We start from the raw sequence: 15,122 nt of genomic DNA, 5'->3' as shown, positions 1-15,122 counted from the left end.
TACTAGAATGATGAGTATGATTCATTTCACACTGTTCTCTCTTCAGTATGTTACTAGAATGATGAGTATGATTCATTTCACACTGTTCTCTCTTCAGTATGTTACTAGAATGATGAGTATGATTCATTTCACACTGTTCTCTCTTCAGTATGTTACTAGAATGATGAGTATGATTCATTTCACACTGTTCTCTCTTCAGTATGTTACTAGAATGATGAGTATGATTCATTTCACACTGTTCTCTCTTCAGTATGTTACTAGAATGATGAGTATGATTCATTTCACACTGTTCTCTCTTCAGTGATGTTACTAGAATGATGAGTATGATTCATTTCACACTGTTCTCTCTTCAGTATGTTACTAGAATGATGAGTATGATTCATTTCACACTGTTCTCTCTTCAGTATGTTACTAGAATGATGAGTATGATTCATTTCACACTGTTCTCTCTTCAGTATGTTACTAGAATGATGAGTATGATTCATTTCACACTGTTCTCTTCAGTTCTAGAATGATGAGTATGATTCATTTCACACTGTTCTCTCTTCAGTATGTTACTAGAATGATGAGTATGATTCATTTCACACTGTTCTCTCTTCAGTATGTTACTAGAATGATGAGTATGATTCATTTCACACTGTTCTCTCTTCAGTATGTTACTAGAATGATGAGTATGATTCATTTCACACTGTTCTCTCTTCAGTATGTTACTAGAATGATGAGTATGATTCATTTCACACTGTTCTCTCTTCAGTATGTTACTAGAATGATGAGTATGATTCATTTCACACTGTTCTCTCTTCAGTATGTTACTAGAATGATGAGTATGATTCATTTCACACTGTTCTCTCTTCAGTATGTTACTAGAATGATGAGTATGATTCTATTTATGATTCATTTCACTGTTCTCTCTTCAGTATGTTACAGTGATGTTACTAGAATGATGAGTATGATTCATTTCACACTGTTCTCTCTTCAGTATGTTACTAGAATGATGAGTATGATTCATTTCACACTGTTCTCTCTTCAGTATGTTACTAGAATGATGAGTATGATTCATTTCACACTGTTCTCTCTTCAGTATGTTACTAGAATGATGAGTATGATTCATTTCACACTGTTCTCTCTTCAGTATGTTACTAGAATGATGAGTATGATTCATTTCACACTGTTCTCTCTTCAGTATGTTACTAGAATGATGAGTATGATTCATTTCACACTGTTCTCTCTTCAGTATGTTACTAGAATGATGAGTATGATTCATTTCACACTGTTCTCTCTTCAGTGTGTTACTAGAATGATGAGTATGATTCATTTCACACTGTTCTCTCTTCAGTATGTTACTAGAATGATGAGTATGATTCATTTCACACTGTTCTCTCTTCAGTATGTTACTAGAATGATGAGTATGATTCATTTCACACTGTTCTCTCTTCAGTATGTTACTAGAATGATGAGTATGATTCATTTCACACTGTTCTCTCTTCAGTATGTTACTAGAATGATGAGTATGATTCATTTCACACTGTTCTCTCTTCAGTATGTTACTAGAATGATGAGTATGATTCATTTCACACTGTTCTCTCTTCAGTATGATACTAGAATGATGAGTATGATTCTTTTCACACTGTTCTCTCTTCAGTACTTTCAAAACTTATTTATCGTAGATAACACAAGATTTGGTTTTGTCTGTTTGTTTAGTTACTTTTCGTTATGAACTGCGGTGGTTAATTAAGTTTCCAGTTGAGAAATGTGTTCACGTACATTCAGCCATTCTGAACTTGATAAAACAAAGAAAATATTATCAGATGTTTAAACCGATGTTTAATACACGAATTCTACGATTATGTCTCTCCAGATGAAAATCTTTTTTCGGTTTTGCTCTGTACAAAAATATTAATATTTGAGATGCACTGCTTCAATTCCTCCCATTCTATTTAAAAAAGAGTGATACCTTCCTTGATTGGATATAATTTTCCTATTTCGAAGTTCTTGAACTGTAGAATGTAAAAATCCAAATCATTCTAGTAAGTTGATAGAGTAAAAACCGTTCAAAATAGGATATATATGAGATGAGTCAGGTGGTTCTTTGTGTTATGTAATAGCTTAGGAACCTAACTGTCCTCTGTTCTGGTGGTTCTTTGTGTTATGTAATAGTATAGGAACCTAACTGTCCTCTGTTCTGGTGGTTCTTTGTGTTATGTAATAACTTAGGAACCTAACTGTCCTCTGTTCTGGTGGTTCTTTGTGTTATGTAATAGTATAGGAACCTAACTGTCCTCTGTTCTGGTGGTTCTTTGTGTTATGTAATAGTATAGGAACCTAACTGTCCTCTGTTCTGGTGGTTCTTTGTGTTATGTAATAGTATAGGAACCTAACTGTCCTCTGTTCTGGTGGTTCTTTGTGTTATGTAATAGTATAGGAACCTAACTAACTGTCCTCTGTTCTGTTTTAATGGTTCTTCTCCAGTGCTGGATTTGTAAACAACATTTATTTTCTTTAGGGTAGTCTAAAATATAAAATAATAAATCACATAAACTTTATTTATTATAACGAATATGACTTAAAATAATAATTTCTATGTCAAAGAAACACAGAAATATTGATCTATAAACAAAGAAACGTATGTAACGATATACTCACATTGAAAGGCTGGTTCGTAATTATTTCTTCCATGTAGCAGAACTATGTAATTCTGATTTTTAGTGATGAAAGAGACAGGATAATTGAACATGTGAATTTATAGCTGTTTAAATATGGTCGAGTTATCCAGTTCGAGTGTGTATTGTAAAATCGACTTTTTCAACTAAGGTGACCTTTATCATTCGTGTCAATGCCTCGCTGCATGCAGCGTTATGTTTAATATATATATATATGGAACAATGTTTTAAAAGCATTGTTTTTTTATAACAATTAGTGTCACATATTTAGGTATAGTTCAAATTTAATTTTATTCTAAATGGATTGACTTTATTAAATAAGAACAAAAGATTTTACACTAGCTACTATGAAAACTAATTTAATCTCTACACATTTCAGAATATTATGCTGTTAAATAAAAATTGTCTAAACTTTAAGATACCATTATGTCTTTACACGCTTAAATTATTACACCTTCAAGAAGTTAAAACTATGTATCTCACTTTGTGTTATATTCAAACAACAAATATACAAGTACTAGATTGAAACTTAGCATAATGGACATAACACGTTAGTTTTATTGAAAACATGTCGTATTTATAAAAAAACTTGAAAGTAAAGGTATTTATTATCTTTTATTATAAGAAACTTGAAATAAACTGAAACAAGAATTTATATATTGTTTGTCCACAAAGATCGAAATACTCGTTATGTTTGGCGTGTTTCCTGCCTATTTATGTCTAATAAATTATTTTGATTCACATTTAAATATTTTCTAATGTTTAAGTATGTGTCACACTTTACAAGTCTTGATTTATATTGACGGTCAGTTGTAACCTGTGAGTAAAGTGTACGGCTGATTTCGTTTCCAAATGTTTTGTATAATTTCTAAAATAAAAAAAAAAAATCGATTACCTTCCCTTATGTCATGATCCACTTGAACTTGAATATATAACAGGTTTTATTATATAGAGGTGTATGTTAAACTGACAAGTTTCGTTAAAAGTAAGCCCGAGATTTTATTTATTTTGTTCACTTCAGTAAAACTATTTAAAGTATGGTGTACGTTATTAAATATAAATACAGATAAATTACGATCTATAATTTGTAAAATGAATACTACTTAGAGTTTCTTATTAAATTCATTAGGTAATTACAGTAATCCAATGTTTGTTGTTACAGAAAAACGAAATGTTATCAAAACTTTAATAACTTGGTTTATAACTTATGATCCGTGGATTATTTTCGACTATGAACATGCTTTACTTATATTTTTTCGAACTCTGCTCTACTTCTACATTGCAACACAGTACTGACTTCCTAAACCACATAGACTTGGTCAACTCAGAAGAGACGTTTATAATTCTTAAAACTCTGCACCAAGGTTGTGCATGTGCAATATCCTATTAGTATCTTAGCATTAGACAGTCTCAGTGTTCTGGGGTTTTAAAAATTAGGCGATTATTGGTTATGTATAATTTGTGAAACGTTGTTCTAGAGAACATTGAGAGAAATTATGTATTTCGTATTTTCATAGTATTTGTGTTTGTTTACTTGTGGTAAATGGCTATATAGTAAAAGGACGGATAAGTAGTAAGTTATTCATTTGCTATTTTTAGTACAGATGTTAAAATAAGTAAAGTTATGATTTTAACATAATTAAATTTAAACGCTCATGACTTATAGATGTACTGTCATAGTATATTTGTTAAAATATTATAGACAGTTGGTAAAGTGAAATTAATTAAATATAAACATATGTTAATGTCCATCTTTCTAAAATCATGTAAAATAAAGTAACATGTTTAAATTGTTTCATTAGAAATTAATAAAATTATAATTATTGCATTATAAAGTTTGTTAATGATGTAAAATATTGTATAAAGTCAAATTAGTAAAAGTATAAGTTTTAATTATTGCATTATAAAGTTTGCTAATGATGTAAAATATTGTATAGAGTCAAATTAGTAAAAGTATAAGTTTTAATTATTGCATTATAAAGTTTGCTAATGATGTAAAATATTGTATAGAGTCAAATTAGTAAAAGTATAAGTTTTAATTATTGCATTAAAAAGTTTGTTAATGATGTCAAATATTGTATAGAGTCAAATTAGTAAAAGTATAAGTCTTAATTATTGCATTATAAAGTTTGCTAATGATGTCAAATATTGTATAAAGTCAAATCAGTAATAGTATAAGTTTTAATTATTACATTATAAAGTTTGCTAATGATGTAAAATATTGTATAGAGTCAAATTAGTAAAAGTATAAGTTTTAATTATTGCATTATAAAGTTTGCTAATGATGTAAAATATTGTATAAAGTCAAATTAGTAAAAGTATAAGTTTTAATTATTGCATTAAAAAGTTTGTTAATGATGTAAAATATTGTATAGAGTCAAATTAGTAAAAGTATAAGTTTTAATTATTGCATTATAAAGTTTGCTAATGATGTCAAATATTGTATAAAGTCAAATCAGTAATAGTATAAGTTTTAATTATTACATTATAAAGTTTGTTAATGATGTAAAATATTGTATAAAGTCAAATCAGTAATAGTATAAGTTTTAATTATTACATTATAAAGTTTGCTAATGATGTAAAATATTGTATAGAGTCAAATTAGTAAAAGTATAAGTTTTAATTATTGCATTATAAAGTTTGCTAATGATGTAAAATATTGTATAAAGTCAAATTAGTAAAAGTATAAGTTTTAATTATTGCATTAAAAAGTTTGTTAATGATGTAAAATATTGTATAGAGTCAAATTAGTAAAAGTATAAGTTTTAATTATTGCATTATAAAGTTTGCTAATGATGTCAAATATTGTATAAAGTCAAATCAGTAATAGTATAAGTTTTAATTATTACATTATAAAGTTTGCTAATGATGTAAAATATTGTATAAAGTCAAATCAGTAATAGTATAAGTTTTAATTATTACATTATAAAGTTTGCTAATGATGTAAAATATTGTATAGAGTCAAATTAGTAAAAGTATAAGCTTTAATTATTGCATTATAAAGTTTGCTAATGATGTCAAATATTGTATAGAGTCAAATTAGTAAAAGTATAAGTTTTAATTATTGCATTATAAAGTTTGCTAATGATGTCAAATATTGTATAAAGTCAAATCAGTAATAGTATAAGTTTTAATTATTACATTATAAAGTTTGCTAATGATGTCAAATATTGTATAAAGTCAAATCAGTAATAGTATAAGTTTTAATTATTACATTATAAAGTTTGCTAATGATGTAAAATATTGTATAGAGTCAAATTAGTAAAAGTATAAGTTTTAATTATTGCATTATAAAGTTTGCTAATGATGTAAAATATTGTATAAAGTCAAATTAGTAAAAGTATAAGTTTTAATTATTGCATTAAAAGTTTGTTAATGATGTAAAATATTGTATAGAGTCAAATTAGTAAAAGTATAAGTTTTAATTATTGCATTATAAAGTTTGCTAATGATGTCAAATATTGTATAAAGTCAAATCAGTAATAGTATAAGTTTTAATTATTACATTATAAAGTTTGTTAATGATGTAAAATATTGTATAAAGTCAAATCAGTAATAGTATAAGTTTTAATTATTACATTATAAAGTTTGCTAATGATGTAAAATATTGTATAGAGTCAAATTAGTAAAAGTATAAGTTTTAATTATTGCATTATAAAGTTTGCTAATGATGTAAAATATTGTATAAAGTCAAATTAGTAAAAGTATAAGTTTTAATTATTGCATTAAAAAGTTTGTTAATGATGTAAAATATTGTATAGAGTCAAATTAGTAAAAGTATAAGTTTTAATTATTGCATTATAAAGTTTGCTAATGATGTCAAATATTGTATAAAGTCAAATCAGTAATAGTATAAGTTTTAATTATTACATTATAAAGTTTGCTAATGATGTAAAATATTGTATAGAGTCAAATTAGTAAAAGTATAAGTTTTAATTATTGCATTATAAAGTTTGCTAATGATGTCAAATATTGTATAGTGTCAAATTAGTAAAAGTATAAGTTTTAATTATTGCATTATAAAGTTTGCTAATGATGTCAAATATTGTATAAAGTCAAATCAGTAATAGTATAAGTTTTAATTATTACATTATAAAGTTTGTTAATGATGTAAAATATTGTATAAAGCCAAATTAGTAAAAGTATAAGTTTTAATTATTGCACTATATTGCTCTTTTTTAGGGCGATTTGAACTTATAGTCATGTATTGTATACGTTAGATTGAATACGTTATCGTCCTTTTAGAAAAGGAATCGTAATAATTTAGTATTGAAAACCTTTATTCACTTAATTAAGTATGTGCTAACTATTGTATTGTCCTTGTAGGGTTAATTAAATTATAAGAAAATGCAATGTCCTTTTTAAGATAAAATGATTATAAATTATTTAATTAATTAGTGTTAAGCACCCTTTCTTTGACGATTAAATTATAATTCAATTAGTGATTAGAGTTTGGATTAGATTTAATTATGAATGATTTAATGAACTAATTATACGTGATTTAATTAATCAGTCTTAAGCATCGTTTTTAGGATGAAGTAATTACAAATGATGTAATTATTTAGTGCTATGTTTCCTTTTAGAATGAATTAATTAATAAATTCTGGTTGGGACATGTTTTGAACTATACATTATGGTACCATTACATAATCATTTGGCCCAGTATGGCTAGGTGGTTAAGACACTCAACTCGTAATATGAGGGTCTCGAGTTCGAATTCCTGTCACATCAAACATGCTCGTCCTTTTAGCTGTGGGGGCGTTATAATGTACAATCAATCCCACTATTTGTTTAAAAGAGTTGTCAATGGATGGTGATGACAAGCTTTCTTCCTTCTAGCCTTACATTGCCAAATTAGGGACGGCTAGTGCAGATAGCCCTCGTGTACCTTTGAGCGAAATACAAAAAGCAAGCAAACAACATAATCATTCAATATGGAAGTCCAGCAATACGTCCCTGTTGGTGCATTTTGGAACTATGATATAATATAGAAATACGTTCTTTACTTTGTGGAATTCTCACCTAACCACCTTATGTTTATTACCTGTCTAACTTTAAACTTTGCTGAAACATACAGAAGCTTTAAGATCACTGAACTCATAAAGAAAGCTATCTGTACCACTGAGCTTTTTAAAAAACAATATAGATAGCACTAAAACATTTATGATAATCAACATAAGTTGACTTGTATGCAACATCACGTTGGTAGCCAAAGTGGTAAAATAGCCAGGTGAGATCTTAAGATAAATGCAAAGACTGTGCATAGGAAATGTAACACAATGAATTGGGTTATATTGGTGTAAGCGTATTCATTCTCTACAAAATATCTCGTCGAGACTTTAGTGTTAATATAGTTGTGATTTTTATTTAGGTGCAGGAATCTGGTATATAATTCACTTGAAAAGGAAATCTGGTTTGCAAATAATTTTTGTTTGCTCTAGAATTTCGTGCAAAGCTGTATGAAGATATTAACGTCAATAATTTCGAACTGAAATATTATGAAGGTATTCAGTATTAACCACCACCAACTCTGGTATGACTGACTAACGGAACTTGGCTGACACTCTTATGGCACAACGCATTTAAAGCCCTCATCTTTGGAGTGCATTTTTTGCGGGATTAGTTAACAAGCCACACATTTTTAAGAGTCAGAGTTATACTACTAAAATAAACGCTGTAGTGCCCTCTGGTTGAATTTTCAGAGAGATGTGAACAAAGTTTAGAGGTAAGCAGGAACAGTAGCTCGCTTGTAGAGATGTTCGGAGCTGTAGTAAAGTTCTGGACGTTGAAGCTAGAGTGATACCACAATAAAAGGGATGGTCAACACAGATAATGGTGGGGGATAATTTTAACTGGCTGTCTTTTCTCTGGCCAAAAGTTCAGGATTCAGGATGAGGCAAATAGTCTTAATAGCTCTGGAATTAATACAAGATACAAAAAGGAATACACATAATACTGTGCAAAAGTGTTAGGACAAGAGAATATTTGTCATTCTTTCCATTTTATGAGACTAATTCTTCCATGTCATAATAGAATGTAAATTCAAAGATTACGGTTATGCTTCAACGCCCCCTGTTGACAACTGAATGAGTCAGGGTGAGAATACTTACCAATCTTTATAATTCCCATTTATTTGTACCAAGAGCACGGAATAAGGGTCATGCTTGAATGAATATACTATATAGAAAGTAACTGTCATGGTACCCCCTGCAGTGTCTTAACTATATAGAAAGTAACTGTCATGGTACCCCCTGCAGTGTCTTAACTATATAGAATTATCTGTCATGGTACCCCTGCAGTGTCTTAACTATATAGAAAGTAACTGTCATGGTACCCCCTGCAGTGTCTTAACTATATAGAAAGTAACTGTCATGGTACCCCCTGCAGTGTCTTAACTATATAGAAAGTAACTGTCATGGTACCCCCTGCAGTGTCTTAACTATATAGAAAGTAACTGTCATGGTACCCTGCAGTGTCTTAACTATATAGAAAGTAACTGTCATGGTGCCCTGCAGTGTCTTAACTATATAGAAAGTAACTGTCATGGTACCCTGCAGTGTCTTAACTATATAGAAAGTAACTGTCATGGTACCCCTGCAGTGTCTTAACTATATAGAAAGTAACTGTCATGGTGCCCCTGCAGTGTCTTAACTATATAGAAAGTAACTGTCATGGTACCCCTGCAGTGTCTTAACTATATAGAAAGTAACTGTCATGGTGCCCCTGCAGTGTCTTAACTATATAGAAAGTAACTGTCATGGTACCCCTGCAGTGTCTTAACTATATAGAAAGTAACTGTCATGGTACCCCCTGCAGTGTCCTAACTATATAGAAAGTAACTGTCATGGTACCCCTGCAGTGTCTTAACTATATAGAAAGTAACTGTCATGGTACCCCCTGCAGTGTCCTAACTATATAGAAAGTAACTGTCATGGTACCCCCTGCAGTGTCCTAACTATATAGAAAGTAACTGTCATGGTGCCCCTGCAGTGTCTTAACTATATAGAAAGTAACTGTCATGGTACCCCTGCAGTGTCTTAACTATATAGAAAGTAACTGTCATGGTACCCCCTGCAGTGTCCTAACTATATAGAAAGTAACTGTCATGGTACCCCTGCAGTGTCTTAACTATATAGAAAGTAACTGTCATGGTACCCCCTGCAGTGTCTTAACTATATAGAAAGTAACTGTCATGGTACCCCTGCAGTGTCTTAACTATATAGAAAGTAACTGTCATGGTACCCCTGCAGTGTCTTAACTATATAGAAAGTAACTGTCATGGTACCCCTGCAGTGTCTTAACTATATAGAAAGTAACTGTCATGGTACCCTGCAGTGTCTTAACTATATAGAAAGTAACTGTCATGGTACCCTGCAGTGTCTTAACTATATAGAAAGTAACTGTCACGGTACCCCTGCAGTGTCTTAACTATATAGAAAGTAACTGTCACGGTACCCCTGCAGTGTCTTAACTATATAGAAAGTAACTGTCATGGTACCCCTGCAGTGTCTTAACTATATAGAAAGTAACTGTCATGGTACCCCTGCAGTGTCTTAACTATATAGAAAGTAACTGTCATGGTACCCTGCAGTGTCTTAACTATATAGAAAGTAACTGTCATGGTACCCCTGCAGTGTCTTAACTATATAGAAAGTAACTGTCATGGTGCCCCTGCAGTGTCTTAACTATATAGAAAGTAACTGTCATGGTACCCCTGCAGTGTCTTAACTATATAGAAAGTAACTGTCATGGTACCCCTGCAGTGTCTTAACTATATAGAAAGTAACTGTCATGGTACCCCTGCAGTGTCTTAACTATATAGAAAGTAACTGTCACGGTACCCCCTGCAGTGTCTTAACTATATAGAAAGTAACTGTCATGGTACCCCTGCAGTGTCTTAACTATATAGAAAGTAACTGTCATGGTACCCCCTGCAGTGTCCTAACTATATAGAAAGTAACTGTCATGGTACCCCTGCAGTGTCTTAACTATATAGAAAGTAACTGTCATGGTACCCCTGCAGTGTCTTAACTATATAAAAGTAACTGTCATGGTACCCCTGCAGTGTCTTAACTATATAGAAAGTAACTGTCATGGTACCCCTGCAGTGTCTTAACTATATAGAAAGTAACTGTCATGGTACCCCTGCAGTGTCTTAACTATATAGAAAGTAACTGTCATGGTGCCCCTGCAGTGTCTTAACTATATAGAAAGTAACTGTCATGGTACCCCTGCAGTGTCTAAACTATATAGAAAGTAACTGTCATGGTACCCCTGCAGTGTCTTAACTATATAGAAAGTAACTGTCACGGTACCCCCTGCAGTGTCTTAACTATATAGAAAGTAACTGTCATGGTACCCCTGCAGTGTCTTAACTATATAGAAAGTAACTGTCATGGTACCCCTGCAGTGTCTTAACTATATAGAAAGTAACTGTCATGGTACCCCTGCAGTGTCTTAACTATATAGAAAGTAACTGTCATGGTACCCCTGCAGTGTCTTAACTATATAGAAAGTAACTGTCATGGTACCCCTGCAGTGTCTTAACTATATAGAAAGTAACTGTCATGGTACCCCTGCAGTGTCTTAACTATATAGAAAGTAACTGTCATGGTACCCCTGCAGTGTCTTAACTATATAGAAAGTAACTGTCATGGTACCCCTGCAGTGTCTTAACTATATAGAAAGTAACTGTCATGGTACCCCTGCAGTGTCTTAACTATATAGAAAGTAACTGTCATGGTACCCCTGCAGTGTCTTAACTATATAGAAAGTAACTGTCATGGTGCCCCTGCAGTGTCTTAACTATATAGAAAGGAGTTAGCATATAGTACTGGTAAAGAATGACATCAAGTTTGTATCACACCACAAATAAACCTTGATAAAAACAATGTTTAACACTATACATAAATGTTTAACACTATATATAAATGTTTAACACCATATATAAAATTTTGTTGTCATTTTACGACGAAAAAGTATAGAGAAATGTCAATAGAGCAAAAAATTTTGCAGAAAAGTTTTACATGATGTTGGTTGGATTCTCTATATAACAGTATATAATTTAAAATGTTTATTGTGACATTCGCCAAGCTAAAAATGTTACGGTTTGTCCTATAAATTGATAGGAATGAATTAGTTTTATTTACACTAGAATATAAGAGTTTCAGTGGAATACAGTTGACCATACAGAGAGTTCAATCTAAATAATTTCATCATAATTACTAGATGTAGAGAAGGGTATTGTTTTGAATTTCCCGCAAAGCTACACGAGGGATATCTGCGCTAGCCGTTCCTAATTTAGCAGTGTAAGACTAGTCATCACCACCCACCATCAACTCTTGGGCGACTCTTTTACCAACGAATAGTGGGATTGACCATCACATTATAACGCTTCCACGGCTGAACGGACGAGCATGTTTGGTGCGACAGGGATTCGAACCCGCGACCCTCGGATTACGAGTCGAGTGCCTTAACCACGTGGGGGCCTGTAGAGAAGGGACTTATCGGAACATACGTGATGACGAGAAACCCACTTGAAGTAAAAGATGATGACCTTAGAAAATCGAAACGTTGTTCTCTGCTTTATTTTGGTAAAAGAGTTAATACCCACACCAGATGCCCTAAGACAAAGAGAGAAAGAAATATAATTAAAACGTAATGACATTCGATATACTAAGTATTATCCCTAATGCTGTTAGTGAAATTAATGGTATTTATTAATTTTTCTTCTTTTCTTTCACGGGTATTGAAACCCGGATTTTAAACTTGTAGGTTGACAGACGTACCACTGGGAGGAGTGACACAGCAATAGATTGTTGTTTGTTTGAGAGAAAAACTATACTGGGCTATCTGCTGTGCCAATCTCGGGGGATGGAACATCGAATTTTAACGTTGTAAGTCCGTAGACTTACTGCTGCTCCACCTGGAAACGCAATAAATATAGATTGTCAAGGGTTCCAAGAATGGACAAATTGCTTTCACCATGTTACTACACATTGCTGTATAAAAACAGTGAAATAAAGACATGTTTGGTATATGAATAACTTTAGAGAAGTATTGGTTATATTCACGTATCATGTGTGGTATTCTGATTTACCTTTCAAGTAATATCCACAGGTAACAAGAGACTCGAGCAGAAAATGTATCACATGGTAAATTTGGGTTTCTGAATTTCAATTGAAAAGTGAAGACACAGAACTACTGGAAAACAAAATGGGAGTTAACCGTTATTTATTCGTACACAAAGTTTCAAGTACACTTTGATGAAAGACAGTCCTTTTACTAGATATCTAAAGATGACCCTTAACTTTATTTCTTACTCAAACAGAGAACTGATATGAGCTGAGACTTACAAACTAAGACAGTGCGTTTGTTACCGTTATAAACCTTCATACTTACCGTTGTGTAACTTGGGGGAGGGTATTTTTGTAGTAATATTGCTAATCACATCGCTGACGGCCGTATTACGTGAGCAATGACCCACAAAAATAAGTAACTTGAGCGAAGAAAACTTAGCCACATTTCTTGATTAATGTTCTATTCTTAAAACCACAATCATGGCTAATAAACGTGTACATGTGGAAAATGTTCAATCTTTTGGTGAACTTAAAACTTCTCTTTAACAACTAAGAAAGATAAAAGACATGCCTGCACAGAGTATGTAATTATACTGATATGGGTATATTTATATTGTTTATTGTGTTTTGGTTGTGTGTCAATAGTGTTTTACATCTAGTGCATCTTAAGCTAAAGAGTTTTAAAAACATTTTCTTTAAGAGTGAATAATAAAATTATGGTACAATAAAGTTTGCATCTACTCAGAAATTCATAAACATTTATAAATAATAAGAAAGAGAGAAAAAAACGTGAGCTTGTGATATTAGATTATTTGTTCTGTAATATTATATATTTACCACTCTTTGTGCAAAACGAATATACAATTGACAAACGTTGCAAAACTCCTCTCCTATGACAAAAATATCAGACATAAATGAAATTGTGTGTGTGTGTGTTTTCTTATAGCAAAGCCACATCGGGTTATCTGCTGAGTCCACCGAATGGAATCAAACCCCTAATTTTAGCGTTGTAAACCCCTACACTTACTGCTGTACCAAGGGGACTGAAATAGTCTCCGATTTTATTGTCATTTTTATGTTCAAATTTAACAATTTTTAAGTTTGACTCTAAAATTATTACGATGTAGTAATTTAAGCATGTTAAGTTTGTACACTTCAGTTTTTCACACCTGGTATTAAACAAGAAAGTATTATTGATGTATAATGTATTAATGTGCGATACATTTACAAACCAGGAAAAACACGTAACATTAAAAATGAATTAATTATAAAAAATAAGTTCGTTCTTTTATTTTATGAAATTCTTTTAGTGAACGATTTTCGATACGTTAGCGCTGAATAAAATATTTTGCGAGACCGAAAATCAGAGACAAAGTTGTTTCTCTTACTTAAACCAACTCTGAATAATAACGAAAAACCTGTACACGTTACTCATGTGTGCAAGTTTGTTTTATTCGTTTTCCATTAATTCTTTGTTGTTGTTTTCCTGAGCGATATAATCCTGTTTAGCGAATCTTAAAATGCAAAGCGTTACGATAAAAATCAAAAGCTTGGAGGTTTTTTTGTTGTTTTTTCTCCAGAAAATGAATGTGTAATAACTTATTTTGAAAAATTCATGTTTTCGTTTTCAGCATTTCTTTATAAAGCTACTTTGATTGGTTTGTTACAGTGTCAATTAATCCAATCAAATAATTACATTAGCTAAAAGTAGGCGGCAACGTTCTCTGCCTTTCAAACTGCACAGCGCCCTCTGGTTTTCGTTACCTTGAACATGGTATATCGGGAAATATGATTTTTCACGGATAAGTTAATTTTCGAATTTATAATCGGAATATTCTCATACACGAGAAGCTGAACCCATCTGAAATACATTCTCAGATTTTAAAAGAGCTCAAGATATAAATATTTAAATTCTCGCTCGAGTGGAGTGTATGTAATCGAACCTACGACCCTCAGATTACGACTTAAGCGCTCCTAACTGCTTGGCCATGCTGGACACTAAAATTAAACGTGTTTACAAAATCTCATAACAAAGGAAAATTTAATTTTTGTAAGAAATACATAATTTTTGGTATATTGATGCAGTGTTGTTCATGGTGATACCCGTCATTAAAACTGATTGAATGGCTTACCGAAAAACATTGAAACTAGTTTTAATAACATCTGAATGGGAAGTTTATAACATGTAGCAAGTCTCGAGGGAGTAACTGTATCTAAGTGGTGTAGAATGAATGCAATCTTGCAAAAGTGCTTTTGGATTTGACGGATAGTGGAGAGTGATATAAATGTGGGACGTTGTGGGCTTGAGCACCCACACCTCGCTCACCTAATTTCTATTTCTATAATCTATTGTTATTCTTCATTTCTTACGCGAGACTGGCGA

The sequence above is a fragment of the Tachypleus tridentatus genome, chromosome 2 (assembly GCF_004210375.1).
Source record: "Tachypleus tridentatus isolate NWPU-2018 chromosome 2, ASM421037v1, whole genome shotgun sequence".
Lineage (NCBI taxonomy): Eukaryota > Metazoa > Arthropoda > Merostomata > Xiphosura > Limulidae > Tachypleus > Tachypleus tridentatus.
The sequence above is the reverse complement of the archived record's forward strand: the minus strand, read 5'-3'. Positions refer to the sequence as shown.